The 24,655-nt window shown below is 37.4% G+C and overlaps 1 protein-coding gene and 1 long non-coding RNA gene across 5 annotated transcripts in view; one reads left to right on the plus strand and one right to left on the minus strand.

The window, feature by feature from the left end:
- Positions 1–813: 813 nt before the first annotated feature.
- LOC106990525 (uncharacterized) lies at positions 814–10,864 on the minus strand. Of its 2 annotated transcripts, XR_001435392.4 has the most exons (3): positions 10,398–10,864; positions 9,858–9,957; positions 814–9,718 (listed from the first exon to the last, which is right to left on the minus strand). It is a non-coding gene; the product is annotated as an uncharacterized LOC106990525 (long non-coding RNA). The 2 variants fall into 2 exon arrangements; XR_006061445.2 differs by having other exon boundaries at positions 814–9,957.
- Positions 10,865–11,378: 514 nt separating this feature from the next.
- Positions 11,379–24,655, plus strand: part of BRINP3 (BMP/retinoic acid inducible neural specific 3) — a 418,385-nt gene continuing 405,108 nt past the window's right edge. Inside the window, exon 1 of one of the 3 annotated variants that reach the window (XM_042257081.2) lies at positions 11,379–11,585. The gene's annotated coding sequence lies outside the window, so the exon portion shown is untranslated. Of the gene's footprint in view, positions 11,586–12,991; positions 13,296–14,247; positions 14,690–24,655 lie in introns of those variants that run through there. The other 2 variants (XM_042257082.2, XM_042257080.2) reach the window with 2 other exon arrangements.

The raw sequence follows: 24,655 nt of genomic DNA on the forward strand, positions 1-24,655 counted from the left end.
ATCTGCATTCTAAAAAACAAATCAGTATGGATTGAGTAAAACTATACCAAGTAATAGATTCGAAATGAGTAAAACTATGTAATGTTATACGCTTTTAAATTGTTAGTTTATGCATGGAAAATAGTGCTTTGTCTAGTTCTCAACATCCTGGTTTCTATCCATTCCTTACATAACCAAGTTGGAAGAATCAACTTGGCTCTTCAAGTACCTGGAGGAATGAAATGGCCACAAAACAAGAATTTGCTGTGAAATCATAAAGGTCCTCTAAAGGAAACAACTTCCTGCTTATTTTTGAACTCTTTGCTAACTGACTCAGAATCTTATTGCTACTGTTGTTCAGTTCAGTTAAGTCACTCAGTCATGTCTGACTCTTTGCGACCCCACGAACCTCAGCACGCCAGGCCTCCCTGTCCATCACCAACTCCCAGAGTCCAGCAAACCCATGTGAATCGAGTCAATGATGCTATCCAACCGTCTTATCCTCTGTCGTCCCCTTCTCCTCCTGGCCTCAATCTTTCCCAGCATCAGGGTCTTTTCCAATGAGTCAGCTCTTAGCATCAGTTGGCCAAAATATTAGAATTTCAGCTTCAACATCAGTCCTTCCAATAAATACCCAGGACTGATCTCCTTTAGGATGGACCGGTTGGATCTCCCTGCGGTCCAAGGGACTCTCCAGAGTCTTCTCCAACACCGTAGTTCAAAAGCATCAATTCTTTGGCTCTCAGCTTTCTTTATAGTTCAACTCTCACATCCATAAATGACCACTGGAAAAACCATAGGCTTGACTAGACATAAATCATCACAAATACAGAGTGTCTTAAAACAACACAAATTTATTGTAGGAGTTCTGAGGACAGAAGTCTAAAATGGGTCAGCAAGGCTTCATTTCCTCTGGAAGGTCTAGGGAAGAGTCTGTGTCTTCCCCTTTTCCAGCTTCTAGAGGGTACTCTGCCTGAATTCCTTAGCTATGGTAATACCCCATCATTCCATCTGCTTCTGGGTCACATCTCTTTCTCTGGTTCCATCCTTCTGTCTTTCTCTTGTAAAGATGCTTGTGGTTACATTAGGCAGACCCAGCTCATCTAGGCTTCTCTGTGCTTCTCTTCGAAAGGTCCTTAACCTTTTGAAATTGGCAGTTTCTTTTGACCACATTAAATAACCTAGTTACATATTCTAGAAATTAGAATGTGGACATTCATAGGAGTGGCTATTATTATTATTGCCATACTGAATAGCTACTGAAATCCAGATACAACAAGGAAGGATTATAAGAAAGTTGTATGTGATTATTTCCTTGATTGTTTTCAAAATTGTTTTTCTTGTAAATGACTTCTAAATTTATGCAAGTTTATACATGTTAGTTGACATTGCATTAATCCATAGGGTCACTATGTCAATGAAGATATTTTGATCATTACACTCTTCAATAAATTTTAATAGTACAAAGAATTTAGTGATTGTCATTATTAATTATTTTGGTTAATCTCAAAATTTTAACAAAATGTTATGTAAACTGATAGCTTTGTAATGCAGCTCATAACATCAGAAACATTTCTTTCTTCTGTAAGCATATTAAACTTGCAAAAGTTAGTATCTACACTTACATAAATAATTGATTAAACAATTAACACGTATCTTGATGTATTGTTACATTTACTTTCTCCAGCAAATTAGAAAATGCAATACGGTTAAAAAAATAACTCAAGTATTTCTCTTATTAATTAATAATGATGTTTCAATTTTCTCAAATTTCATTTTCCTCATCTTCAAATAAACAAAATCTTTTAATTCACAGCATGGTGAGTGGATTAAATTAGTATGGTGGCTAATAAAGTATCTTTCAAAACATAAAGTGCCATGTGAAAGCCAAGAGTCATCATTGTCAACATGGTTTACAAGGCCTAATATATGTTGAATATTCTGAAAATATCTTGAAGAGTGTTGTCATTTGGTAACAATATTTCTAAATGTTGGATAAAAATTAAATATAGTAAGCCTTTTATGAATGTTAAAGAGGGAAAGTTTGGTGAAGTACTTAAATTCATCTACTAACTAAATACTCAGCTTCTTTTCTGTTGAAGATCCTATACGAGTTAGCAGAGATACAAAGTAAGTGAGTTAAGAATAAATAATGGAAATATACAATAACTGTTTCCTCTTCATGGAACTGATTGTAGGCAGTTGTGATTGAAATAGGTTAAGCTCTTAATTCCAATATGTGCATGTGAAGACATTATCAGTCACACAAAATCACATACAACAATACAACACTATTTAAATTTTCCCAGAGTACTTCTATATCCCAGTATTATATATATGATTGAAAAGTACAATGGAAATCAAATGAGACTATGAAGTCATAAAAATTGACTTAATTGTTTTTTTAAGGAGAAAAGGATAGCTTTACTACTTTGTCAGGCAAAGGGGGCTGCAGCAGGCTAATGGCTCAAAACTGTATGTCCCCTTGACTTTCAGTTCTGGTTCCCCTACTTAGTTTGCCAAATTAATTAAGCTCTTTGAGACTATTACATCATATATGGAATGTTTATAACAAAATTACACAGCTTGATATTGACATAATTTATGTAAAGAGGTTTATAGAAGGCTTTCAAAAGAATTCTATGAACTTATATTTTCCTTTAACAACTGCACATTTGTATTTGTCAACACATAGGTTTTGAATTAGTGTGGATTTTTTCAAGATTTAAGACATAAAATAACCAATGCAAATTCTTCTTAATATGTGTTTCATCGTTTGGAATATTCTAAGTTAGTGTACAATCAAGGCAAATTGGAAGTGGTCAAACAAGAGATGGCAAGAGTGAACGTCGACATTCTAGGAATCACCGAACTAAAATGGACTGGAATGGGTGAATTTAACTCAGATGACCATTATATCTACTACTGCGGGCAGGAATCCCTCAGAAGGAGTGGAGTCGCCATCATGGTCAACAAAAGAGTCTGAAATGCAGTACTTGGATGCAATCTCAAAAATGACAGAATGATCTCTGTTCCTCTCCAAGGCAAACCATTCAATATCACGGTAATCCAAGTCTATGCCCCAACCAGTAACGCTTAAGAAGCTGAAGTTGAATGGTTCTATGAAGACCTACAAGATCTTTTAGAACTAACACCCAAAAAAGATGTCCTTTTCATTATAAGGGACTGGAATGCATAAGTAGGAAGTCAAGAAACACCTGGAGTAACAGGCAAATTTGGCCTTGGAATGCGGAATGAAGCAGGGCAAAGACTAATAGAGTTTTGCCAAGAAAATGCACTGGTCATAGCAAACACCCTCTTTCAACAACACAAGAGAAGACTCTACACATGGACATCACCAGATGGTCAACACCAAAATCAGATTGATTATATTCTTTGCAGTCAAAGATGGAGAAGCTCTATACAGTCAACAAAAACAAGACCAGGAGCTGACTATGGCTCAGATCATGAACTCCTTATTACCAAATTCAGACTGAAATTGAAGAAAGTAGGGGAAACTGCTAGACCATTCAGGTATGACCTAAATCAAATCCCTTATGATTATACAGTGGAAGTGAGAAATAGTTTTAAGGGCCTAGATCTGATAGATAGAGTGCCTGATGAACTATGGAATGAGGTTCGTGGCATTGCACAGGAGAAAGGGATCAAGACCATCCCCATGGAAAAGAAATGCAAAAAGCAAAATGGTTGTTTGGGGAGGCCTTACAAAGAGCTGTGAAAAGAAGAGAAGTGAAAAGCAAAGGAGAAAAAGAAAGATATAAGCATCTGAATGCAGAGTTCCAAAGAATAGCAAGAGATAAGAAAACCTTCTTCAGTGATCAATGCAAAGAAATAGAGGAAAACAACAGAATGGGAAAGAGTAGAGATCTCTTCAAGAAAGTTAGAGATACCAAGGGAACATTTCATGCAAAGATGGGCTTGATAAAGGACAGAAATGGTATGGACCTAAGAGAAGCAGAAAATATTAAGAAGAGGTGGCAAGAATACACTGAAGAATTGAACAAAAAAGATCTTCACGACCCGGATAATCACGATGGTGTGATCACACATCTAGAGCCAGACATCTGGGACTGTGAAGTCAAGTGGACCTTAGAAAGCATCACTACGAACAAAGCTAGTGGAGGTGATGGCATTCAAGTAGAGCTGTTTCAAATCCTGAAAGATGATGCTGTGAAAGTGCTGCACTCAATATGCCAGCAAATTTGGAAAACTCAGCAGTGGCCACAAGACTGGAAAAGGTCAGTTTTCATTCCAATTCCAAAGAAAGACAATGCTAAAGAATGCTCAAACTACTGCACAATTGCACTCATCTCACATGCTAGTAAAGTAATGCTCAAAGTTCTCCAAGCCAGGCTTCAGCAATATGTGAACTGAGAACTCCCTGATGTTCAAGCTGATTTTAGAAAACGCAGAGGAACCAGAGATCAAATTGCGAACATCCGTTGGATCATGGAAAAAGCAAGAGAGTTCCAGAAAAACATCTATTTTTGCTTTATTGACTATGCCAAAGCCTTTGACTGTGTGGATCACAATAAACTGTGGAAAATTCTAAGAGAGATGGGAATACCAGACCACCTAACCTGCCTCTTGAGAAATCTGTATGCAGGTCAGGAAGCAACAGTTAGAACTGGTCATGAAACAACAGACTGGTTCCTAATAGGAAAAGGAGTACGTCAAGGCTGTATATTGTCAGCCTGCTTATTTAACTTCTATGCAGAGTACATCATGAGAAATGCTAGACTGGAAGAAACACAAGCTGGAATCAAGATTGGCGGGAGAAATATCAATCACCTCAGATATGCAGATGACACCACCCTTATGGCAGAAAGTGAAGAGGAACTAAAAAGCCTTTTGATGAAAGTGAAAGAGGAGAGAGAAAAAGTTGGCTTAAAGCTAACATTCAGAAAACGAAGATCATGGCATCCGTTCCCATCACTTCATGGCAAATAGATGGGGAAACAGTGGAAACAGTGTCAGACTTTATTTTTTGGGGCTCCAAAATCACTGCAGATGGTGACTGCAGCCATGAAATTAAAAGACGCTTACTCCTTGGAAGGAAAGCTATGATCAACCTAGATAGTATATTCAGAAGCAGAGACATTACTTTGCCGAATAAAGTCCGTCTAGTGCAGGCTATGGTTTTTCCAGCAGTCGTGTATGGATGTGAGAGTTAGACTGTGAAAAAGGCTGAGCACTGAAGAACTGATGCTTTTGAACTGTGGTGTTGGAGAAGACTCCTGAGAGTCCCTTGGACTGCAAGGAGATCCAACCAGTCCATTCTGAAAGAGATGAGCCCTAGGATTTCTTTGGAAGGAATGATGCTAAACGTGAAAGTCCAGTACTCTGGCCACCTCGTGTGAAGAGTTGACTCATTGGAAAAGACTTTGATGCTGGGAGGGATTAGGGGCAGGAGGAAAAGGGGACGACAGCAAATGAGATGGCTGGATGGCATCACTGACTGGATGGACGTGAATCTGAGTGAACTCTGGGAGTTGGTGGACAGGGAGGCCTGGCGTGCTGCGATTCATGGAGTCGCAAAGAGTAGGACGCGACTGAGTGACTGAACTGAACTGAACTGAACTGAAGTTAGTGTAAAATTTTAACACTATACTTGAGAGCACATCATTCCTTCCAAAGAAATCCAAGGGACTCTCAGGAGTCTTCTCCAACACCACAGTTCAAAAGCGTCAATTCTTCAGCGCTCAGCCTTCTTCACAGTCTCTCACATCCATACATGTTTAAATTTGGTTCTATTACTGTCTTGTTTAATCCAGGAATGATATCTCTTCTGAAGTAATAATAACTCCCATGGATTTTCATGTTAATGCTTGTCTTTTATGTTTGTCATTACCAAAACTTATGGCTTATGTGTAATACTCAAATATTGACATATATAAAAGAATGTAGAAGATTGATATGACTTCAGCCACTGCAGAAAATTGAACACCCTCTAAATGGCTATAGTCTTACAGCTTTTCTCCTAATAAGTATAGAACTTTTTGACCAGAACATTTTTTTTTTTCACCTAATGTCTTCATCACAATGCACTGTCTTAACTTGTGCATTTATTTCACAGTGTCTGTGTGTGTGAGGTTTTTTTTTTTTTTTTAATTTATCTCTGAGGTAATTCAGGGTCTTATTAAATAGCTTATTTTGAGATCCTGGCTTTTCTTTTCATACAATCCCACTGTTTATATTGGCAGGAAATTTAAAATGAGGAAAATAGAAGTGACATGATGGAAAATGATGTTGCAGGTGACTGAAATTATCTACATTTTAAGGTTGTATTGTGTAGTGGAACATAGCCTAGTGAACAACGCAATGCACATACAGACAGAACACTGAGAATCTTTCCTTAGAAAGTAAAATTATGTCATGAAATATTCCCCAATCTTTGAGGACAGGGATGGAAGGAAAAGGGGAGGATAAAACACAGCAGAAAAAGAAAAAAAATCTACAATAAAGAGTGTTAGCAACAAAATAAGCTTGGAGAAGACTGCAATATATTCATCTTTACACTGCTTTTTCTCTCTTTCATTTATTGTTTAGCCCAATTTCAAAAACACTACTTGTTTAGCAAGCGCCTGCCTACAATGAGGGAGACTGGGTTCGATCCCTGGGTCCGGAAGAGCTCCGGGAGAAGGAAATGGCAATCCACTCCAGTACACTTGCCTGAAAAATTCCATGGACGGAGGAGCCTGGTAGGCTACAGTCCATGGGGTCACAAACAGTCAGACACGACTGAAAGACTTCAATGTCAATGTCAATCGAATTGATTCAGAATAATACTAGCTAAGAAGTTACTAAAACTATATTTAAAATTCCCTGGGTTAGTAGCTAGTGTATGATTACACTAATGACTCAGTTTCTCTGGTGCTCAAATTTTTCATCATAATGAAAATGACTAAGCTACCTTTAATACTCCTTCAAGTTCCAGTACACTTTTTCTGAGATGTGAATGTACTGGTCAGTTCATTTAGCAGCATATTGACCTTGTTTCTGAAATTTGGCCTTTGCACCATGGTGCTGGAGTAAATCAGACAGAGTTTTGGGTGAAATAGAAATAGCTTTATTTCTTTGACAAGCACAGAGGGCCACAGAGGGCTAATGCCCTTGAGACCATGTGTCCTACCACGGAGGTGGGTAGTAGTGAGGAGTCTTATTTAAGTATTCAAGGAGCAGGGCACGATCAGCTTGATAATGAGGTGATTGGGAGTCAATATCATCAGCCTTCTGGTTCCAACCTGCCTGGAGGTCTCCCTGTCTCTGGGCAGACAACAGTAACTACTTCCACCTGGTGGGGGTTTCAGTATTTGTAAAACAGCTCAAAGGATATAGTTCAGAATATTATCTATAGCCTTTGAGGAGGAACTAAGGTCCTTGACTTTGTTTAATGGATAAAGTATTAGTTTGTCATGCTTGACTGTTTCTCTTTCTCTCTGCATCTTCTTACTTCTCTGATGAACTTTATTCCTCGACTAAAGTTTTTCTACAAAGGCAGGTGGAGGACATGTGTGTGGGTCTGTTCTAGGAAAGCCTCCTAGGGTCCTGCTCCATTATAGTCTCATGAGATAAGACATGAAGATACTTTCACACTTAGTTATTGAAGAAGTTTTAGACACTTTCAAAGAGAAAACTCTGAAATCAAAATAAGCATAAGACTCAAATGAATAAATTTAAGCATTGTAATGAGGGCAACTATATATGTATAAATGTGAGTGTTACATATGTATACAAGGAACAGTTTGACTGTACTTATCTCATTATAACCCATTTTTGTTACACATTTATTTCAGGTTAAAATAATCTGAAGTATATTGACACTTTTCTTCACAAGCAACTTGCTTCATAATTTCTTTAATTCAACATGTCTTGAATGTTGCTTTGTGTTAGAAATTTTAGCGGATTAATAGGTAAGAAATATATTAGGTGATACCCATATTCTTAAAAAAGATGGAGCCAGAATAACAGACAAGAACATTACCAATAACAAAAATTGGCTAAAATACCAACTGCAGATGTACGTGAAGATTACCCAGGAAAAGACAAGTTCAACATAAAAATAAAATGCATAACTTCTGAGTAAGGTCTAAGCTCAAACTTTCTTGCTCTTAGGTAGAAACCAGTTAGGAGACAGCTCTATCTGCGGGTTGATCAAATATAATCACATGATCTAATATAATGTTAAAATACTCATATTATTTATTGATGTCTAAGTGCTGTAAACTCTTTTAAAGTTAAGGAGCCATGGGTCACAGTATTTTTTCATCTTGTCCTATTTTTTTCTCTAAATATTTAAAAGAATATCAATCTCACATTTATTTCACATATGTGCTAAAAATGTCAATGTTACTTTTCTAATTTAAGTTGGGTTCTCAATAAATAATTCTATTTCCTTGAATAACAGCTTAAATAGGTTTGAACAGCATATTGTAATTTTTATATAAAAAGTATGTTCTTTCAAACCACAGCTGCTAGGTTTGTGTTTGTAATAAGTCATCCTCCTTGGGTGGACCTCCAATCTCCCTTGCTACATGTGTCTAAAACACAGGGACATGCACAGAAATCATCCTTTTGGTTAAATGAGATGACTGAAGGAAACCTTCTGCTCTAGGGCATCATTAGTTATGGAATACAGCCTGAGGAGAGAAAGAAAAAGAGTTATACAAACATGTCCTTTGTGAAAAAAATTTTTCCCTTGCTATTTTGATAGGAATAATAGGTACGGATTTCAACACATGCACACACCCACTTAGTCCTGGGATTTTACCTTAGCAAGTTCTAGAAAATTGATGATCAGAAATAAAGTCTATTTTTACTCTCTCATCCATGGAATTTTTAAGATGAATTATTTCATATGAGGTTAAAGGCAGTCTGTTTGTATCAGGACTGCATTTTGGGACAGTTAAATAATCCATTATCATTAAAACTGAGGATAAGGAGTTTACAGTGGAAAGAATGATCACAATGGAGGAAAAAGTGAATATGAGTAGTTCACCAATAAATCATGTTCTTGAACTCAAAATTGCAACAATTTCTTTTAGAGCAGGTCTCCTTTAAGTATTCACCTCCAAAGTGGTCAGTTTACACCAGCAAAACCGAGTTCACACAATTTGCAAGCTTTGTGATTCTGAGCACCTAGTGACACATGATGTCAACACAGTCAATCTTTGGCTCCTCCCACTCCTCCACCTACCCATTCTCCAGGCAGGAGTCTGTGCAGGCTGGGGACGCTGTAGACTCAGGAAAGCCAGGACTGGATGAATTCACAGGTATCACCATGACATGCAAAAGCCTACTCTGGACCTTATAAGTTTATATCCGGTGCAAGAATTGGAAGGAAGGTGCACACATTTGTAAAACGGTTCTATGACTTCATCTTTCCTGCCCCTCCCCCCCTGCAAAGAAAAGGCCGGGGGTGGGGGGTGGGGGGGCGCGATTCACATTATTTCTGAAACTGAGAAAATATTATATTTTAGAACATAGTCAAGCTATATGAAAAGCATAGACACAGACCCCAAACTATATTCTTTATTTTCAGAAAGGAAAATTTCAGTAAGAAATCAGGGAGGTATTTAACTACTCATTTAGCAAACAAGCAGGCATCAGCTTTAACTGAGTTTGTACTTTGAATGCAGGAAATTAGGACCTTAAAGCCTTCACACTGCCTTCTTCAAGCCCCTTTACTTCAAATTCATCCTTACAAGCTCCTACTTTCCTAGGAAGAAGGAAAAGAAAAATTCCACTGACCCGGCTCGTGATTTACATACAGAGAGCAAATAAATGAATGGAGTGGGGGATGGGGTAGTGAGAAGCAATGTGTTTCCTTTTCAACCGCAGAAAATAAGATTACTTACCAAGAACATTTTTATCCAGGGCAAATGTTTATTCCCTCTTTCATTTGGCGCCTCAGTCTCTGCAATAAATCAATTTCCACTCTACCTTTCCCTCTTATTTCTAAAAAAAAAAAAAAAAAAGAAAGAAAGAAAAGAAAAGGAAAGAAAGAAAAGAGAGGCGAATAATGCTTAAGCTTCGGGGTCCTGCGGAAGATAAGAGGGCGAAAGACTCCCACTGCGCTCTTTACCCAGACCCTAGGGCTGAGAGTGAATCCCTGAGGCATGAAGAGAACCTCTCTAAGGAGGGTGTGTGTGTCTGGGGTGGGGGGTGGGGTTGGCACGGGGGTGCATTTCACTGCCAAAATCTAAATCATCTGCAAAGAGAATCACCAGCCCTTCAGTCACACAAGCAATTCCCTGGGGAAAGTAGGTTTCAAATAGAAAAGGGAAGTTCCTGAATGAGAGAGAGAGAGAGAGAAGCTGGGATTTGGGTTGGGGTTTGGGTTTGGAGAAGCGATGGGGCGGTAGAGGAAAGGGGAAGAGGAATCAGGCTTGTCTTACCGGATCGATCAGGCGATCGCTTGTGCGGTACAGGGCTGTGAACATGGCCAGATAATGCATTCGGCAGCAAAACCATTTCTGACTCACTCTCCCTCCGTTACCAGTGCAGGAATCAGAGGGGGCGCGGGAGACTCGCAGCCTGCCACCCTCTGCCCCCAGGGACAGGGACGATCCTCAGAACCTCCAAAGCTCTAGCTGCTAAAGTGAGGCACTTGGAGCTGAGGTTCCCGATGGAAGCCCATTGCCTGGAGTCCCGGGGAAGCAGGATTCGCCGAGGAAGCAGGACCTGGGAGGGCTCCTGCCGCCGCCGCCGCCGCTTCCAGCAGCGGTTCCCCAGCCCCCTGCCTACGCCTCCCGGCCCTGCGCCCCCGAAAGCGCCCGGGAGACCCGGCCTCCTCCGCATCTTCAGCCCCCCAGGCCAATCCTCGAGGATCCGGCCATCCTAAAGTGAACACAGGGGTTTATCTGGGGGGCTCGGTGGAGTTGGGCTTCCGTACTACGCCTCCCTCCGTTGCTGCGAGGGAAAGAAAGGGAGATCCTAGTGGAATGCACTGATGGAATACTGTTAACCCTAATAATAATGTTCCCAGCGCAGGTAACTCTTAAAGAACTGAGAGAGGGAAGATCTGAGCAGGATTTCCGAAGCGGTGCCCTCTTGAATTCTCATTGGATCCTCCCGAGCAGACTAAATCACTCTTGCTGCTCTATCTATCAGGATGACTACAGCTTCGCTCACTAGTTCTCTCTTTATCTCGCTGTCTTCAACACATCTTTTTACTTCTCTTCGCAGATTTATCTGTAGTCCACCTTCTGGTCTCTGGGGTTACACAGCTTCTATTTTCCCCCACTGTCTGGGGCTGTACAGTCCGTAAATTTTCACTTTGCCTGCCTATGGATCACCACAAATAAGCCTACCCCCCTCCCGCTTCTCAGCCCCCCCCCCCCCCCCCCCCCCCCGCCCCAATAAAAGGCACCTCTTTCACATTTTGCCTCCCTTCCTTGGGGCTTCCTGGCTTTCCGTGTAACTGGTTTTTACTTGGTTACATGCCACCAGGAACTGCTGATTATTTCAAAGTTCCATCAGCCTGAAGCTCATCACTCTACCTTGCTTTGGAAGATCATGGAATATCTGTTGGAATCCTGGATGTATTTTTCTCACAGTCTTCTTGCTTCCTGAAATTTTCTCTGGTAAGTTCTTCTCTTCATATGTGATTAGAAACTTACTGCTAGTGTTATTTTTAATAAGCCTGTGTGTTTAAAAAATATCTCATGTCTTACATTTTTGTCACTTTCAGAGCCCAAAGATCTGTGTGACCCTGTTGATTAATTAGTATGTTCCTTGCAATTGTGCTACTATGATAAAGCCCATGTAATGAATCACCCCATCCCTTTTTACATATTTTATTTATTTCTGCACTCATTTATGTTCAGGTTATAGGAAATATTAACCACCCCTCCCTCCACCCCCCCAGCCTCACCCCCCCACCCCACCCCGCAATGCTTCTTGGCACATATTCTTGTGCCATTTGAAAGATCAAATTTTATATGTTTATCTAAGAACGAGCTTAAAACAGACCTGCTGACAATCACAGGGTCTAAGAAAGTTCACTAGTTCCTGATCTTTAGAAGGTTGTTCAGGTCACTATTTGCTCATTGTAAGCAATTACATGAATAGGGAGGACTTTCCTAAAGTGTATTTTTATGGGTTCAGGATATCAAGCACTAAAATCCACTGTATGGTAACAAGAAGAGTGTGAGTTTTGAGTGCACCATTTTTTTTTTAACAGCATCCCAAATCACACATGAACACATTATTTTGGGTGTTGTATTTAAATTCGGGCATCACACTTGGGAGTACATTTTTGATTTTGTGAATTTAGCCTGTGAACAGTTAATTGGACACAGAGTGCTCATTTCAGAGGAAGAGAACTATCAGAAGCAAGTACTGATTATATTGGTTCTAATCACTGAAATTGAGGGACAGGTTTAATATGAAAAAATTAATTGCCTCCCTCTTCACACTTGTTCAACCCCTAGACTCATTTTTAATAAAGATGTTAATATGTCAGTGTTTTATTTTTTTTCACTTTTATGAGCATTTTTATGGGCTAAACTGACAGTTACGATTACCACTTCCCTTTTAAGTATAGCTGTGTTGAGAAACATTTAAATCTCAGCTTTTACTTCACACATTGACAAGGACACAGTATTTATTTAATGCCAAACCTGAATGTATCATCAGTCATCTCTAATGCATAGAGTTTTTTTTTTTTTCCCCTCTGCGAATCCCCCCTCCCCCCAATAAAAACAAGTTGCTAGTTTTTACATTTCTGATGGATAGAGGTGAAAACCTATTGTTCAAGCCCCCCCTTTCCCCCCCTTCTTTCTTTTCTTTCTTAAATAAATTTCTCAGAAATAACTATTTCTGTCGTCATTGATGACTGATGACTGACTCGAAAACCTAAGTAAAAAAATTTTTTTTTTAAATTCAAGAGCCTTTTAGCTTCCAGACAGAAAAGTACTCCAGCTGCAGCGACACCCCATCCCCCAGTCTTGGGATTCAAGGGCTTCCCCCCACCCCGACCCCGGCTCCCAGGGAGAAAACGGGGCTGCCTGTGGTCCGCACCGCTTGGCACCCCTCACCCGTCACTAGTTTCTACCTGGTCTCCTTCCCATCCTGGTCGTTCTGCCAGACAAGTGCCATCAGCGTCCGAGACTTCAGCTGAAGAAACGAGGGCTTAGCATAATTCACCAATTCAAACATTCTCTTTGGAGGACTGCTGCTGTTGCGCAGGAGTGGAGGGAGGGAAGGAAAAAAAAAATCTAACTTTCAGTGCAGTCAGATCTTTGCTTCTTACCCTAGTCTACCCCAGTAAGGCACAGACGTAAGGTACCTAGGTAAGTGCGTTTTCCTGTATCATAACCTAAAACTCAAGTTGGTGGAGGGGAGATGTGCGTCTAGCAGGCTCGTATCGCCAAAGGCGCTTTTGCCGGGTGGGGTAGCAACAGGCGACTCGCCTGGAGGTTTCTCCGCAGCTGGTGGCAACGCCTAAGCTACCTGGGCTCCGGGGGCGCGGAGGACATGGGGCTGGGTGGACCAGGCTGCCCGGGCTGGGCGCCGGGAGTGGGGACTACTCGCCCGGCTGGGGACGGTACCCCGTGCCGCGCCCGCCCCGCAGGCGCAGCCTTGGCTCTCGGCCCCTGCGGCGAACGTGCGCCCGGCTGGGGCATCGCAGCCCCGGAGCCGGGCGCGCGCCAGGGGTGCTTCCTTACTTCCCGCTCCATTGCCAGCCTTCCTCCCGCCGGTTTTGAGCAAAACCGCTTTTCTGTGCGAGAGGCCACATTTGGTATGAGAATTCCTCATCCGCTCCCATCTGCGTTTCTATTTATTTTTTATTATTATTTGTGATGAGCTGTGACTAAGATTAAGACTTGCCGGCTCTCCAGCATGCCTGCCTCAAAAAAAAAAAAAAAAAAAAAAAAAAAGTCGCCGTCTGCATCCGTCCGCTTAGCTGGGTTTAGAAGAGCTAGCTGACTTCTTGGGCTCTGTGGGAAAGTGTAGCTGACCGTCACACCCTCTCCTGCTTCAACAACTCGCAGGGATCTGGCTGGCGGGAGGGGTGGAGGAAAGGAGTTGGATGTCAACTTGGAGCCAGAGGTTGGAATGGAAGTGTAAAGCAAACCATAGGGATTGGGAGTCTTTCAGCTTCTATTATTACCCTCACTTGAGAGTTAGGATTTTCTGTTTCTGTCCCCCTTTCCTGGAGGTGGGGCGCGAGGTAGGAGGGTCCAGGCTGGGCGCGCTCCCCTTCGGCATCCACCCGAGAGGGGGTGGTGCTTCCCGGCCGCTAGAGAAGCTGGATCTGCAGCTGAACGGTGGCTGAGAGTTGAAGTCTCCGATGGCTGTTTTCCTAGTCCCCAAGAGTTGAGCCCAGAGAGCCTTCTCCTTTGCACCAACCAGGTCAGGAACGTGAGCAGCCCTTTAGGGGCAGAGACCTCCCTTGGACGGGAATCCGACTAGGAAACGCTGGGGAGGCTGTTACCTCCGAGGATAACATGCATGTTTCCAGCTGTGTGAAATGCCCACCCGAGGCTTGAAAAGGCGAAGAGGTGACTGGTGTTGCGAAATAACCCTACTATTGCTTACAAATAGTCTAGCCAGTCAAATATAAGCAAAGAAGAAAGCACCAGTGTCTAAAACTGTCACAGCCGCTTCGAAGACAAATGATCAGATTTGGGGGACTTTTTTTCTTTTGCGTGCCATTTAGATTTATCATCATGCAGTTAAGCAGGTAAGAACTGAATGTCTATATTTTATTGACAATGAGATAACCTGTGTTTGACCCGTCCCGTGACATTTTTCCCCCTGTTTGAAGCGATGGGTTATATGTATTTTCAAATGGGTCTGCTATGATGCATAACTTCGTAATATTTGCATTCATGAGCCGTTTAAATCCATTTAAATGTTTAACATGCATTCATTTGAGTGTTCAAGGTACATTTACTTAAATGTCTAACAATATTACAGAAATCATAAACTGGGCCAAGGTGAGAGGAACAAATGGAGAGGGTAGGCATCAGAGGAAGGAATGTAGAACCGGAATGAAGGAAGTAAGTAGTTGCAGAAATGCCTTAGAACTGCTTGTTAAGGTCACAGACCTGAATACATAAAGGACAGCTGGAGAACTATTCAGGGCATCTTCAAACAGAAATTGAACTCTGACTACTTGAGGGAAATTTTGGGGGGGGTATTTTCATGCAATTTTCTTAATTAAAAAAAAAATCTTTAGAGTAGATATGGGTTGTGTTGTCAAATACAGTGAGAAAAGAGCTTGCCTTAAGGTAAGATATGTTTGACCCCAGTACAGAAATCTTTGGGCTTAGGAGACCCGTTAGAAACTGAAAAATACAATATAAACAATTTTTTCCATTATGAAAAATCTCCCATAAATAAGACTTTTAAAATTCCAAGTTTTGTAGATGTATAATATTACCAGCCAATAGATTTCTTCCACTCTCAGATTTAACAACAATTCCCTCCCCGGAAAAAACTCAAAATGCTAAAACTCAATTTGAAAAACTTCTGTTGTTATTATTGATATTGTTTTGTTATGTTATGCTAGTATGTTTAGGGAGTCTGGAGTCCCCACACAGTGAAGCAAAGAGAAATATTAATAAGGTACAATCCTAAAACTGTTCCATTTATTTCTAACAGTTTTTCTTCTCTAACAAATTGTATTCTTTAAGATTTTTCTCTGGAAATATTTTAAGTGCTTACATTTATTGATGTAGATCTCTGATCAATAATTTTCTGCTTGTAAGGCTCACTGATAACATATTGAAGACATATGCAAGATAATTGCAACTTTGGGTCATAAAATTGCAAAGTTATAGTGCTTTTCTTAGTTTGATGCAAGAGGTAATTTTTACTCCACTGGAAGAAGTAATTCATCAATGAATTCCACTTTCTTAGTTCTTTTGCATTTTATCTTCTAGAGTTCTATTGTAGTGAACATGACATTATTATATATTATATTACATATGTATGTCCACTTTTGGGTGAGTGAAGAGGCATTTATTTTAAATTACATTGCTCTAATAGTATTTTAAAATAAAATAAGCATGATACCATATGATTGATTTCACTCATCATTTAATCAGATAATATGTCCTTTCAGTTTCTCTTGAGATATTTTCTCTAAATAAACTCAACATTGTAATGGAAATGTACATTTTTATAAAGTATAATGCATTTTTTATTTTAATCATGCTGAATAATTGGTATATGATAGTCAGGTAAATCAGACCTCAGTAGGATGAAACCATTGGGATTCTAAAAGTGTCTGTGCATGATGGTGTCTATGTGTATGTATCATACATGTACATGCATATATGAAGTTAGCCTTACTGCTAGGTTTGTGTATTCTTTAAATAAAATAGACTTTCTTTTCAAGATAGTGCCTTTGTGTTTTTCTCTCTACAAGTGCAAAAAGAGTCAACTGAGAGAACTTCAAAACTTTGATGCTTTCTTATCAACCTATGCTTCAGTTTCCTATGTTACTTGTTACTTTGACTTTTTTCATATTAGTTCCCAAATGAGTAATTACTGACCAGAGCAAGTGTCTAAAATTTAAATCATTTAGAAAATTGAGCATTAGTATCAGAAGCTCAAAGTTCAGACACAAAGAGGAATATAAAGATTATCTGTGTCAACTTTTTAACAAACATCTTTTATCAAAAATATCCCAAAGGTATTTGTATATTATGGCTATGACCTATGATTAACGAGGTCTTCTAACATTTTTCTTTTTACCTCTAGTAGTGGGTTATTGTGAAAGTAGAGAGAGATGGATCTAAGCTTCCTTCCTCAGTTTTATTTCTAGTTCCTCCTCACTAATGGGATCCTAGTAAGATTTCTGTCTACTCTTTACACCCCTTATCTCTCACATAGTTGAAAACACCAGAGTGTTGTTGTAGAAAAAAATGACCCTAAATAAGGATGCTTTAAAAGGATAAATGTTGCGGAGACAATATATATTTTGAAAAAGGTATCATTTGCATTTGATTTTTTTGGTTTTTTTTTTTGTTTGTTTGTTTTCTGATAAAACTCTCCATGAAAGAAGTAATGTTGACTCAACTTAAAAATATATATATATATATGTATATATATATATATGTACCAAATATTCTTGGTTTGTTTTTATGTTGTCTAATGAGTTTACATAATGTTTCTTTTATTTTGATATCATATAGCTTAGAAAGAGAAAAGCTTACTCCTTAAGGCACATTAGTTCTTATGACTTTAATCCTGTCTGTCCTGTGAAAAGAGTCACTTTTACAAAAATAGTTGTTCATGACTGGCTTTTCACTGTCATTTAGTGAAAGTCTGATTTCTTAGCAGGTTTACATTATTAACGTTGATTTCTCTCAGTTTAATTGAAAACAAGATCAAAATATTTTCATATAACAACTTTAATAGTGAATAAACTTGAGAAAAATCATACTGGTAATTCCTACCATTTATCAACTCATATTTAGCTTACCAGAATTCATTAGGTGACATCTAGCATTGTTGGTGTTTTAATTTAGCAATTACTTGGAAAATTTCATTTAGACATTTAGTAGTGTAACTCTGACCAGAGTTGCATGTACTGTTATTTAGTTTTATGATTTTAATGTTTACAATTCATGAGTTCTAAAGGAGAGCAAAAGAAAAAAGAAATGTGCTTAATATCATTGATTGCTAATGGATAGTCTTGACTCTTAAAAGAAAAGGGTGGTGTAAAGATGTTTATTCCACTCTATAAAAGAGTAAAAGATTCTCTGAAGATGAAATTTCATCATGAACACTAATGGCCTTTTTACTGAAAATATGTCTGGAAGTTCTGATCCAGCTTTTTCTTTCTTAGCAATATCAAATAGCCACTCTAGGCATTTTATGCTGGTCATCAAATATCCTCATCAATAATATTTTAAAGCTTTTATCGCTATCATTTCAAGGATATTTGATGGGTTATTAAGAATATTTATATCCAATTACTTATTTGCAGACCTATCCAGTTACAAAGTTTCCATAGATAACTATTTCATAAGCTATGAATTAGCTCTTCTATATTTATGTTTGAAATAAAGTATTCATGCAAACAGTTCTGGGATATTTCTCAATTTCATATTCAAAGTAGCAAATCATGAATAACTAATAGATGCTCTAATTGAAATAAACACAGTGATAATTTTCTAACCAGTTTCTTTCCCCCTAAAGATTAAAAGATATAACTAATATACTTTTAGTGAGCTGAGTAGATTGCTAGGTAATTTATCTTACCATAAATAATTGTGTTAATTTTTAATTATTTATTTTTAACTAAGAAAGCATATATTCAGATGTGAAAATATGACATGCAATCTAATAATTAGGAAATCTTATAGAGTCTTTTTCTTCCATATTCACTGTTATTTTTTACAATTTATAATTTCCCAAGTTTAGAGATATAAATGGTAATTTTCCTCAATGTAACCTATATTGACTTATATTTTAGGAGTATTTGTATTACTGCATAAACCCTAATTTTCTCAGACATGGATGACTTTAAAAGCACCAAAGGCATAACAAATTTGTTTTAATAGCTAATAGAGAAACTACCATGTTACAGTTCCAGCAAATTAAATCTATAAAATACATATTTATTGATTAAATTAATAAATATGTTAACATTACATTCAAATGTATTGTAGTTCTCTGCTACATAAGAATTATTGTCTCATAATGGTGTGCTTCATTTAAATTTCATTATAGATTTATTGCGAAAGAATGCTTATAGTTAGACTTTTTCTTCCTGATTTCTGTGAGTATCAGCCAACCTCATCAGGACTGAGCTTTTTTTTATTAACTTTTCTGGAGTCTTGCATTTTGTTAATTTTAAAAGCTATCTCTAGAATATTGCACCATTAAAAAACAATCTAGCCTTGGGAAGACCAGAATTGAGTAAGCATGCATTTTAGTTTTTCAGTGTCAAATAATGACCCACTACTTCACAGTTTCATTAAACAGTCTCACAATTTAAATATATGATCTTTAAAACATTTCAAATGATGTTCTTAAAAAGAAGCCAGTTTGGAAAAGTGATTAAATCAAATCAAGGAGTAAATTTAAATGGATTCACTCAAGTATCAAAATACAAAATCACATATTTATGCAGGTTGCTTATCATGAGTCCTTTGTAATTTGTAATATCTTTGATATGCATGCACTTTTAAGATACAAGTATTTGTAACTGCTTTTAGATATGCAATTTAATACTGTGTGTAGAAGCTCCTTCTGAGGTAGCCCAAGTAAATATAGAACAAAAGTTAATTCGATCACTGAGTTTCTGAGATAGATAATATATTTAACTGGCTTTCCTATCTTTGTGTGGCAATATTTCTAATGGTTTTAAAAAATCAGCCCCATAAATGTATGTACGGAGATGGTGGAATAGTCTTTTTCAGAAATGAACACCTCAAATAGTAATCAACAAAATCTAATTATTCAGAAGAAAATCATTAAAGATTGAATAAATCACACAACAGAGTTGTAAAAAAATGCTCCTTTAAGATAATTAACCCATATTTTTCTCAACATTTTCTTATATAACATCAAATATATTAATATACAGACAAGTCTAGCTTACTCAAAACATTTAAACTGAGTGGCTTTACTTGAATTTACTATGAAAATTTCTAATTATTCATTCAGGCCTGTCACCACAATACAAAGTTTCAATACATTATATACATGTGATAAAATATTTTCAAGATTATACTATCAAATAATGTGGAATAAGACTAGAGTTTCCAAAATTGAATAGTCTAGAATAAAAATGAATTGCCAATGATCGTTTAACAACAGCGACAGATTAGAAAGTATATTTTCTGTTTCTTATTACTAATTTCACTCCTAATGAGGTTTTTAACCAACTTGTTAATTTTAGTTCAAAACTTGTCTTGAGTAAGCAATTTTTGATAGGATGTGCATTTGTTTGATTTGTAAGTTATACTCTGTTCCACTTTTGAAATTTTCCCAATCACTGAAAAACAACACTTTTCTTTTTTTTTTGAAATGTGAACCGAGAGAAATGAATCCAGTCTTCCCTGTGAATTGAAACTTAAATTTCATAGTTAAGAAAAACAACCCTGAGCAATTTCTTAAGAAGCACAAAGTTATTCTTGAAGCCTCTTTTTTGACTAAAGTACTTTTTTCAGCACCTTCTCACCTCTGAGTGGAACTTCTAGTCTTACATTGCTACTTCCCAACATACACATTTTTGCAACACCTTGTCTGCTTATTTGGGAGCTTGTAGATCAAGGACAGATTATTTTAAATGTATAGTTTTCTTTATATTTCAGCTAAAAGAGTAACACCAATTATGTTTGAATAGTGACATAACTGTGGAGAAAAATAACTTGCAGCATCCATGTTTCTTCTTAGAGTGAACTCTAACAGGTTTTCATGTGTCTCTTCTATCCATCCATGAAATGTGAACATTTAAACACATCTCTTATTTAACCAATTTAAAAGACAAAACAAAAAATTACAATCTATGAAGGTAGGCCAGGAAGATATGAAAGATCACTCATGTCATTAGAACTATTCCAACCTATCCTTGACAGTGTCTCTTTAAGGAAATCAGTTCTGATTTAGACTAAAAACAGCAACTCCGACATCGACATAAACTGTGATTAACTATTAAATATATTTCTTTCTCATCAATAACATTGAATCTGTAAGGTAAACCAAAGTTTAGTCTAGGGTCACATGATTCTTTCATCACAAAAATGATAACCATTTGACTTACTTTACTGTCTTTTAGATATAGATTTGCAAAGGTCTGAGCTGAAGATAACAATGTATTTGCTCAGCATTGAAACTGGACAGTTATTAACTATTTATTAATTTTTTTCTATTACCAGATTTTGGTTTCAGATAAATCCTGCAATATTGATTCCTATGTTTATTATTTAGAAGGTATTCCTGGCCAGTTCAGACAGTATGATTTTAAAAATTATTAGGAGTGGTTAAGACTTCACCTTCCAATGCAGTGGATGTGGGTTCCATCTCTGGTCAGGGAGCTAGTATCTCACATGCCTGGTGGCCAAAAATACAAAACAGGAAAAAAGAGGCAATATTATAACAAATTCAATGAAGACTTAAAACTACCTCTAGTATGTACATGATATGCTAGGTATTAGCTTATATTCAGCAGTTTCTCTGTTTCTGATAGAGTAATGCCCTATTTATTCTTTCTTATAAAATTCTTCAAAACCTGGCTGGCTCTTTTTATATAAAAACTTTTTAATAATCTAGATTTCTTTTAAAAATAGATTTACTTTACTTTTCGTTTTAAACTTAGTATCTTAAGTTCTTTATATCTCCCTGAATGTGGAGACAGTGAGCTATTTTAGCAGTTAAAGTAATTTATTGCCAAGAGTGGTCCTTGAAAATACCAAATGTTTTCACAATTCTGTGTTGGGCAATGATGGGGAAAGCAGGTGTTCATATTTAGAAAAAAGTTTAGTTACACAAGCTAGAATATATTGCCAATGCCAGGCACTGTAAGGATAGTTACTGATGCAAACTTAGACCATCCAGCATCTCTGGCAAACTGGGTAAGCAAAAGTCCATTGCCGAAGACTCATTCTTTAATTACAAATACCCAGAGTTCTGAATCGGTGAAGGGAATGGCAACCCTCTCCAGTATTTTTGCCTGGGAAATCCCATGGACAGAGGAGCCTGGCAGGCTATAGTTCACAGAGTCACAAAGTATTGGGCACAGCTTAGTGCCCAACTAAACAAGAGCAACACAAATGTTCTGACACTATTTATTAGATGGTAGTTCAGAAGAAATTGGAGAACAGCAGACAAAGATTTAACGGCTTGCTGTAGATTGGTTTGTTTGCTGTAGATCACGTCTTTTTGTTATTTTCGGTTCGTTTTAAAGAAATATTTAGTGGATGTCTGATCCCCTGAGAGAACTAGGGTAAAGCTTGGGAATATAACAATGAAAAGACACACTTGTGCTTAAGAGGCATATTTTTTTATTTTTATTTTTTGCTATTTGAAGTCTGCTTTGAATTAATCCACAAGGCAAATTTAATGCTTGATCACTCATTGTATTTTCACACATGTCCAATTTTGATATTGTAAATATAATTCTGTTTAAGAGAAAAAGATAGTTGTCAAATTCCTCAGTTTACAGATAGGTCAGTAAAAAATGTATTTTCTATCTAGAGTATTAAAGGATAACTATTAAAGAGATTTGGGTCTCCTGTACTGCAGGCAGGTTCTTTACCAACTGAGCGACTAGGGAATCCCTCTCTTATGTTGGAAGTTCGAATATTTTCATTTCCTTGCAAATGAATATAAAGAAACTGAATATTATTATTTTGAAATTTTAAAAGAGTTTTCTATGGCTGAAACAGTCCGGTTCTTTGAAAAAACTTTTTAATAATATTATTAAACTTTTTTGGAACTTCCTTGCTGCTACTGCTGCTAAATCACTTCAGCCGTGTCCAACTCTGTGCGACCCCATAGACGGCAGCCCACCAGGCTCCACCGTCCCTGGGATTCTCCAGGCAAGAACACTGGAGTGGGTTGCCATTTCCTTCTCCAATGCATGAAAGTGAAAAGTGAAAGTGAAAAGTGAAAGTGAAGTAGCTCAGTCGTGTCCTACTCTTCGCAACCCCATGGACTGCAGCCTACCAGTCTCCTCCGACCATGGGATTTTCCAGGCAACAGTGCTAGAGCGGGGTGCCATTGCCTTCTCCAGGTTGCCATTGCCTTCTCCACACACTATTTTTGTGTGTGGGTGACTTCAGATTATACACTTCTATTTGTGTTTTTCAGTATAGAGATTTCTAATTCAAAAGCTCATTTCACCTTCTAGGCCTGGTTAACTTCAAAGGAAGTTTTAATCTTATTAAAGAGCAAGAGATTTATTGTCCATTTGGTTACCAAACTCCAAGATTTCTGAACTTCATCCCAGTTAGTATGTTTTAGTCTTACAATACATCATCAAGCCTTTATCAACAGTAGTAAAGATACCTTAGCTAAGCAACAAGTTAGTATTATACTTTCAATTTTTACTCAGGATCACCATAAATATATATATTTTTATAAAGCATTTCTAAAACTTTGCAAAACTGTAACTGAGGCCGTTGTCCATAAAGGCAGGAGCAAAAGGTTTATTATCTTTGCACGTGCATGAATTTGCACAGAGTATGTTTTTTTCAATTAACTATTTTCATCAGATTCCCTATAAACTTGCATTTTTGTGGCAGAATTCTTTTACTGACAAGAAGCACTTTGTCCTTCACAAGCCAGAATGCTTTTTATTATTGGAGCATGCCAGAAAAAGCAGAACTGTGTTTCCAGTTATAGTAACCATATTAAATCCAGATGTCTGGTACCATTATTTCCACTTCATTCCTGTACACAGATTATTTTAATCTTTATTTTAGACTGTCATCTGCTTCTCAGTTTTGGTAGTCAAAGATACTAATTATAATAAGGTTTCTGAAGCATCCCTTATATTTTACCTTAAAAATAGATTTTTAATCTAAAAATACTATTCTAAATATCTTCCATTTGAACTTTATTGTTAAGTCTCTGACCACTTTCCTTCTGAATGAAAATTGAGTACAATCTGAATCTTACCAAGATTTTTTTCTATGATCACTTATATCAAAACACCAAAATATTTTATATTTAAAGTGTAAAGATAAAGCAAGTGACTCTAGAAATTTGGGCTTTTAAGAATAATGTCTCCTATGTTCTGGACAGAACTAGAGAATGGAACTCACTTTCTATTCATTTTTTCTAATCAGTTCTACCATTAGGTAGTAGCATTTAACTTCCTCTTTATTGGTAAGACAAGATTGTATTGACAGAATCAAGCAGGAGATTAGTTTCCTCCACAATATAACCTCCTCAGAGGAATACTAACCCTCATTAAGATGGAAAACACTTAAAGCTGTAATTCAGAGGCACTGTATTGCTCCATCAGCTAAATAAAATAAATAACGACAAGTGCCCTCTGGAAAACAGGTTTAGCAGAGTTAAATGACTAAGAAGATTCACTTCTAAGCCCAGTCTTAACAATGTGATTTAGAACAAGAAAGCTCAACTTTTTTAGAATAAGAATATTGAGAAAGTACAATAATAATACATTATACCATATTAATATAGTGACAATCTCTTTCTAGTGTAAGCAGTACCTAATGAAGCAGCTCATATATTTTCAAGAAAATGAAAAGGAATTCAGTTCAGTGTTCTCAAACCTTACAATGTGCATGACAGGGTGTTAGACATGAGGGGCTCCACAGGTTCTTAGGCCAGCAGATCCTTCATCATTTGGTAATAAACTAAGGTGTTTAAGAGGATAATATTAGTACATTGTAAAATTTTAGAAGGCTAATGGATGAAAATCCATCCAGTAGGCAGTTATTTTAATAATTTCCAACAAACATTGAAAATAATTTAAAATAGTTATTAACCCACCGAAACAATTGTCCTTAAAACTCAAAAAGAATTGCTAAGTCAAATCAGTGCAGTCTATTATTTCTGTCGTCTCTGAGTGGAGAACTTCAGATTTTTGTGATGTCTGGAATTGAATGGCTTTTTTTTTTCTTTCGCTTCAAGGATCAGTGTTACTTTTTATAAATTTGTTTAAGGGAAAAATGCAAGAATTAGCAATTCATAAGAAAAAGAAAAACTTAATTTT

The sequence above is a fragment of the Ovis aries genome, chromosome 12, assembly GCF_016772045.2.
Source record: "Ovis aries strain OAR_USU_Benz2616 breed Rambouillet chromosome 12, ARS-UI_Ramb_v3.0, whole genome shotgun sequence".
Classification (NCBI taxonomy): domain Eukaryota; kingdom Metazoa; phylum Chordata; class Mammalia; order Artiodactyla; family Bovidae; genus Ovis; species Ovis aries.